The following is a 7,963-nucleotide window of genomic DNA, read 5'->3' as shown; positions in this document are numbered from 1 at the left end:
GTTTGGTGAAGATCTGAGTATGTAGTTTTTGACCTTATCTGGAACCTCCTATCTGAAAATTTGAAAATTCTTCAAAAATTCGTCGAAAATCTTGATGTTTCCAATCTCTTGTTTTGTACGTTTTTTCCACGTGTCTTGACATCCAATGTATTCCTGCAATGTTTGGTGGAGATCTGAGTATGTAGTTTTAGACCTTATCTGGAACCTCCTATCTGAAAATTTGAAAATTCTTCAAAAATTCGTCCAAAATCTTGATGTCTCCAATCTCTTGTTTTGTACGTTTTTTCCACGTGTCTCGACCTCCAATGGATCCCTGCAAAGTTTGGTGAAGATCTGAGTATGTCGTTTTTGACCTTATCTGGAACCTCCCATCTGAAAATTTGAAAATTCTTAAAAAATTCGTCGAAAATCTTGATGTCTCCGATCTCTTGTTTTGTACGTTTTTTCCACGTGTCTTGACATGCAAAGTATTCCTGCAAAGTTTGGTGAAGATCTGCGTATGTAGTTTTTGACCTCATCTGGAACCTCTTATCTGAAAATTTGAAAATTCTTAAAAAATTCGTCCAAAATCTTGATGTCTCCAATCTCTTGTTTTGTACGTTTTTTCCACGTGTCTTGACATCCAATGTATCCCTGCAATGTTTGGTGAAGATCTGAGTATGTAGTTTTTGACCTTATCTGGAACCTCCCATCTGAAAATTTGAAAATTCCTAAAAAATCCGTCCAAAATCTTGATGACCCCAATCTCTTGTTTTGTACTTTTTTTCCACGTGTCTTGACATCCAATGTATCCCTGCAAAGTTTGGTGAAGATCTGAGTATGTAGTTTTTGATCTTATCTGGAACCTCCTATCTGAAAATTTGAAAATTCTTAAAAAATTCGTCCAAAATCTTGATGTCTCCAATCTCTTGTTTTGTACTTTTTTTCCACGTGTCTTGACATCCAATGTATCCCTGCAATGTTTGGTGAAGATCTGAGTATGTAGTTTTTGACCTTATCTGGAACCTCCCATCTGAAAATTTGAAAATTCCTAAAAAATCCGTCCAAAATCTTGATGACCCCAATCTCTTGTTTTGTACTTTTTTTCCACGTGTCTTGACATCCAATGTATCCCTGCAAAGTTTGGTGAAGATCTGAGTATGTTGTTTTTGACCTTATCTGGAACATCCTTTCTGAAAATTTGAAAATTGTTAAAAAATTCGTCCAAAATCTTGATGTCTCCTATCTCTTGTTTTGTACGTTTTTTCCACGTGTCTTGACATCCAATGTATTACTGCAAAGTTTGGTGAAGATCTGAGTATGTAGTTTTTGACCTTATCTGGAACCTCCCATCTGAAAATTTGAAAATTCTTAAAAAATTCGACCAATATCTTGATGTCTCCAATCTCTTGTTTTGTACGTTTTTTCCACGTGTCTTGACACATAATGTATCCATGCAAAGTTTGGTGAAGATCTGAGTATGTAGTTTTTGACCTTATATGGAACCTCCTATCTGAAAATTTAAAAATTCTTAAAAAATTCGTCCAAAATCTTGATGTCTCCAATCTCTTGTTTTGTACGTTTTTTCCACGTGTCTTGACATCCAATGTATCCCTGCAAAGTTTGGTGAAGATCTGAGTATGTAGTTTTTGACCTTATCTGGAACCTCCCATCTGAAAATTTGAAAATTCTTAAAAAATTCGACCAAAATCTTGATGTCTCCAATCTTTTGTTTTGTACGTTTTTTCCACGTGTCTTGACACATAATGTATCCATGCAAAGTTTGGTGAAGATCTGAGTATGTAGTTTTTGACCTTATATGGAACCTCCTATCTGAAAATTTGAAAATTCTTAAAAAATTCGTCCAAAATCTTGATGTCTCCAATCTCTTGTTTTGTACGTTTTTTCCACGTGTCTTGACATCCAATGTATCCCTGCAAAGTTTGGTGAAGATCTGAGTATGTAGTTTTTGACCTCATCTGGAACCTCCCATCTGAAAATTTGAAAATTCCTAAAAAATCCGTGCAAAATCTTGATGACCCCAATCTCTTGTTTTGTACGTTTTTTCCACGTGTCTTGACATCCAATGTATTCCTGCAATGTTTGGTGAAGATCTGAGTATGTAGTTTTTGACCTTATATGGAACCTCCTATCTGAAAATTTGAAAATTCTTAAAAAATTCGACCAAAATCTTGATGTTCCGAATCCTATGTTTTGTATGTTTTTTCCACGTGTCTTGACATCCAATGTATCCATGCAAAGTTTGGTGAAGATCTGAGTATGTAGTTTTTGACCTTATATTGAACCTCCCATCTGAAAATTTGAAAATTCTTAAAAAATTCGTCCAAAATCTTGATGACCCCAATCTCTTGTTTTGTACGTTTTTTCCACGTGTCTTGACATCCAAAGTATCCCTGCAAAGTTTGGTGAAGATCTGAGTATGTAGTTTTTGACCTTATATGGAACCTCCTTTCTGAAAATTTGAGAATTCTTAAAAAATTCGTCCAAAATCTTGATGTCTCCAATCTCTTGTTTTGTACGTTTTTTCCACGTGTCTTGACATCCAATGTATCCCTGCAATGTTTGGTGAAGATCTGAGTATGTAGTTTTTGACCTTATATGGAGCCTCCTATCTGAAAATTTGAAAATTCTTAAAAAATTCGTCCAAAATCTTGACGTCTCCAATCTCTTGTTTTGTACGTTTTTTCCACGTGTCTCGACCTCCAATGGATCCCTGCAAAGTTTGGTGAAGATCTGAGTATGTCGTTTTTGACCTTATCTGGAACCTCCCATCTGAAAATTTGAAAATTCTTAAAAAATTCGTCGAAAATCTTGATGTCTCCGATCTCTTGTTTTGTACGTTTTTTCCACGTGTCTTGACATGCAAAGTATTCCTGCAAAGTTTGGTGAAGATCTGAGTATGTAGTTTTTGACCTCATCTGGGACCTCCTATCAGAAAATTTGAAAATTCTTAAAAAATTCGTCCAAAATCTTGATGTCTCCAATCTCTTGTTTTGTACGTTTTTTCCACGTGTCTTGACATCCAATGTATCCCTGCAAAGTTTGGTGAAGATCTGAGTATGTAGTTTTTGACCTTATCTGGAACCTCCTATCTGAAAATTTGAAAATTCTTAAAAAATTCGTCCAAAATCTTGATGTCTCCAATCTCTTGTTTTGTACGTTTTTTCCACGTGTCTTGATATCCAATGTATCCCTGCAAAGTTTGGTGAAGATCTGAGTATGTCGTTTTTGACCTTATCTGGAACATCCTTTCTGAAAATTTGAAAATTGTTAAAAAATTCGTCCAAAATCTTGATGTCTCCTATCTCTTGTTTTGTACGTTTTTTCCACGTGTCTTGACATCCAATGTATCCCTGCAAAGTTTGGTGAAGATCTGAGTATGTAGTTTTTGACCTTATCTGGAACCTCCCATCTGAAAATTTGAAAATTCTTAAAAAATTCGACCAAAATCTTGATGTCTCCAATCTCTTGTTTTGTACGTTTTTTCCACGTGTCTTGACACATAATGTATCCATGCAAAGTTTGGTGAAGATCTGAGTATGTAGTTTTTGACCTTATATGGAACCTCCTATCTGAAAATTTGAAAATTCTTAAAAAATTCGTCCAAAATCTTGATGTCTCCAATCTCTTGTTTTGTACGTTTTTTCCACGTGTCTTGACATCCAATGTATCCCTGCAAAGTTTGGTGAAGATCTGAGTATGTAGTTTTTGACCTTATCTGGAACCTCCCATCTGAAAATTTGAAAATTCCTAAAAAATCCGTGCAAAATCTTGATGACCACAATCTCTTGTTTTGTACGTTTTTTCCACGTGTCTTGACATTCAATGTATTCCTGCAAAGTTTGGTGAAGATCTGAGTATGTAGTTTTTGACCTTATATGGAACCTCCTATCTGAAAATTTGAAAATTCTTAAAAAATTCGTCCAAAATCTTGATGTCTCCAATCTCTTGTTTTGTACGTTTTTTCCACGTGTCTTGACATCCAATGTATCCCTGCAAAGTTTGGTGAAGATCTGAGTATGTAGTTTTTGACCTTATCTGGAACCTCCCATCTGAAAATTTGAAAATTCCTAAAAAATCCGTGCAAAATCTTGATGACCCCAATCTCTTGTTTTGTACGTTTTTTCCACGTGTCTTGACATCCAATGTATCCATGCAAAGTTTGGTGAAGATCTGAGTATGTCGTTTTTGACCTTATCTGGAACCTCCCATCTGAAAATTTGAAAATTCTTAAAAAATTCTTCGAAAATCTTGATGTCTCCAATCTCTTGTTTTGTACGTTTTTTCCACGTGTCTTGACATGCAAAGTATCCCTGCAACGTTTGGTGGAGATCTGAGTATGTAGTTTTTGACCTTATCTGGGACCTCCTATCAGAAAATTTGAAAATTCTTCAAAAATTCGTCCAAAATCTTGATGTCTCCAATCTCTTGTTTTGTACGTTTTTTCCACGTGTCTCGACCTCCAATGTATCCCTGCAAAGTTTGGTGAAGATCTGAGTATGTCGTTTTTGACCTTATCTGGAACATCCTTTCTGAAAATTTGAAAATTCTTAAAAAATTCGTCGAAAATCTTGATGTCTCCAATCTCTTGTTTTGTACGTTTTTTCCACGTGTCTTGACATCCAATGTATCCCTGCAAAGTTTGGTGAAGATCTGAGTATGTAGTTTTTGACCTTATATGGAACCTCCTTTCTGAAAATTTGAAAATTCTCAAAAAATTCGTCCATAATCTTGATGTCTCCAATCTCTTGTTTTGTACGTTTTTTCCACGTGTCTTGACATCCAATGTATCCCTGCAAAGTTTGGTGAAGATCTGAGTATGTAGTTTTTGACCTTATATGGAACCTCCTATCTGAAAATTTGAAAATTCTTAAAAAATTCGTCCAAAATCTTGATGTCACCAATCCTATGTTTTGTATGTTTTTTCCACGTGTCTTGACATCCAATGTATCCATGCAAAGTTTGGTGAAGATCTGAGTATGTCGTTTTTGACCTTATCTGGAACCTCCCATCTGAAAATTTGAAAGTTCTTAAAAAATTCGTCGAAAATCTTGATGTCTCCGATCTCTTGTTTTGTACGTTTTTTCCACGTGTCTTGACATGCAAAGTATTCCTGCAAAGTTTGGTGAAGATCTGAGTATGTAGTTTTTGACCTCATCTGGAACCTCCTATCTGAAAATTTGAAAATTCTTAAAAAATTCGTCCAAAATTTTGATGTCTCCAATCTCTTGTTTTGTACGTTTTTTCCACGTGTCTTGACATCCAATGTATCCCTGCAATGTTTGGTGAAGATCTGAGTATGTAGTTTTTGACCTTATCAGGAACCTCCCATCTGAAAATTTGAAAATTCCTAAAAAATCCGTCCAAAATCTTGACCCCAATCTCTTGTTTTGTACGTTTTTTCCACGTGTCTTGACATCCAATGTATCCCTGCAAAGTTTGGTGAAGATCTGAGTATGTAGTTTTTGACCTTATCTGGAACCTCCTATCTGAAAATTTGAAAATTCTTAAAAAATTCGTCCAAAATCTTGATGTCTCCAATCTCTTGTTTTGTACGTTTTTTCCACGTGTCTTGATATCCAATGTATCCCTGCAAAGTTTGGTGAAGATCTGAGTATGTCATTTTTGACCTTATCTGGAACATCCTTTCTGAAAATTTGAAAATTGTTAAAAAATTCGTCCAAAATCTTGATGTCTCCAATCTCTTTTTTGTACGTTTTTTCCACGTGTCTTGACATCCAATGTATCCCTGCAAAGTTTGGTGAAGATCTGAGTATGTAGTTTTTGACCTTATCTGGAACCTCCCATCTGAAAATTTGAAAATTCTTAAAAAATTCGACCAAAATCTTGATGTCTCCAATCTTTTGTTTTGTACGTTTTTTCCACGTGTCTTGACACATAATGTATCCATGCAAAGTTTGGTGAAGATCTGAGTATGTAGTTTTTGACCTTATATGGAACCTCCTATCTGAAAATTTGAAAATTCTTAAAAAATTCGACCAAAATCTTGATGTTCCGAATCCTATGTTTTGTATGTTTTTTCGACGTGTCTTGACATCCAATGTATCCATGCAAAGTTTGGTGAAGATCTGAGTATGTAGTTTTTGACCTTATATTGAACCTCCCATCTGAAAATTTGAAAATTCTTAAAAAATTCGTCCAAAATCTTGATGACCCCAATCTCTTGTTTTGTACGTTTTTTCCACGTGTCTTGACATCCAAAGTATCCCTGCAAAGTTTGGTGAAGATCTGAGTATGTAGTTTTTGACCTTATATGGAACCTCCTTTCTGAAAATTTGAGAATTCTTAAAAAATTCGTCCAAAATCTTGATGTCTCCAATCTCTTGTTTTGTACGTTTTTTCCACGTGTCTTGACATCCAATGTATCCATGCAAAGTTTGGTGAAGATCTGAGTATGTCGTTTTTGACCTTATCTGGAACCTCCCATCTGAAAATTTGAAAATTCTTAAAAAATTCGTCGAAAATCTTGATGTCTCCAATCTTTTGTTTTGTACGTTTTTTCCACGTGTCTTGACATGCAAAGTATCCCTGCAACGTTTGGTGAAGATCTGAGTATGTAGTTTTTGACCTTATCTGGAACCTCCTATCTGAAAATTTGAAAATTCTTCAAAAATTCGTCGAAAATCTTGATGTTTCCAATCTCTTGTTTTGTACGTTTTTTCCACGTGTCTTGACATCCAATGTATTCCTGCAATGTTTGGTGGAGATCTGAGTATGTAGTTTTAGACCTTATCTGGAACCTCCTATCTGAAAATTTGAAAATTCTTCAAAAATTCGTCCAAAATCTTGATGTCTCCAATCTCTTGTTTTGTACGTTTTTTCCACGTGTCTCGACCTCCAATGGATCCCTGCAAAGTTTGGTGAAGATCTGAGTATGTCGTTTTTGACCTTATCTGGAACCTCCCATCTGAAAATTTGAAAATTCTTAAAAAATTCGTCGAAAATCTTGATGTCTCCGATCTCTTGTTTTGTACGTTTTTTCCACGTGTCTTGACATGCAAAGTATTCCTGCAAAGTTTGGTGAAGATCTGCGTATGTAGTTTTTGACCTCATCTGGAACCTCTTATCTGAAAATTTGAAAATTCTTAAAAAATTCGTCCAAAATCTTGATGTCTCCAATCTCTTGTTTTGTACGTTTTTTCCACGTGTCTTGACATCCAATGTATCCCTGCAATGTTTGGTGAAGATCTGAGTATGTAGTTTTTGACCTTATCTGGAACCTCCCATCTGAAAATTTGAAAATTCCTAAAAAATCCGTCCAAAATCTTGATGACCCCAATCTCTTGTTTTGTACTTTTTTTCCACGTGTCTTGACATCCAATGTATCCCTGCAAAGTTTGGTGAAGATCTGAGTATGTAGTTTTTGATCTTATCTGGAACCTCCTATCTGAAAATTTGAAAATTCTTAAAAAATTCGTCCAAAATCTTGATGTCTCCAATCTCTTGTTTTGTACTTTTTTTCCACGTGTCTTGACATCCAATGTATCCTGCAATGTTTGGTGAAGATCTGAGTATGTAGTTTTTGACCTTATCTGGAACCTCCCATCTGAAAATTTGAAAATTCCTAAAAAATCCGTCCAAAATCTTGATGACCCCAATCTCTTGTTTTGTACTTTTTTTCCACGTGTCTTGACATCCAATGTATCCCTGCAAAGTTTGGTGAAGATCTGAGTATGTTGTTTTTGACCTTATCTGGAACATCCTTTCTGAAAATTTGAAAATTGTTAAAAAATTCGTCCAAAATCTTGATGTCTCCTATCTCTTGTTTTGTACGTTTTTTCCACGTGTCTTGACATCCAATGTATTACTGCAAAGTTTGGTGAAGATCTGAGTATGTAGTTTTTGACCTTATCTGGAACCTCCCATCTGAAAATTTGAAAATTCTTAAAAAATTCGACCAATATCTTGATGTCTCCAATCTCTTGTTTTGTACGTTTTTTCC

The sequence above is a fragment of the Lepisma saccharinum genome, unplaced genomic scaffold (genome assembly GCF_977018435.1).
Source record: "Lepisma saccharinum unplaced genomic scaffold, izLepSacc3.1 HAP1_SCAFFOLD_43, whole genome shotgun sequence".
Classification (NCBI taxonomy): Eukaryota; Metazoa; Arthropoda; class Insecta; order Zygentoma; family Lepismatidae; genus Lepisma; species Lepisma saccharinum.
This window is presented reverse-complemented; position numbering follows the sequence as displayed.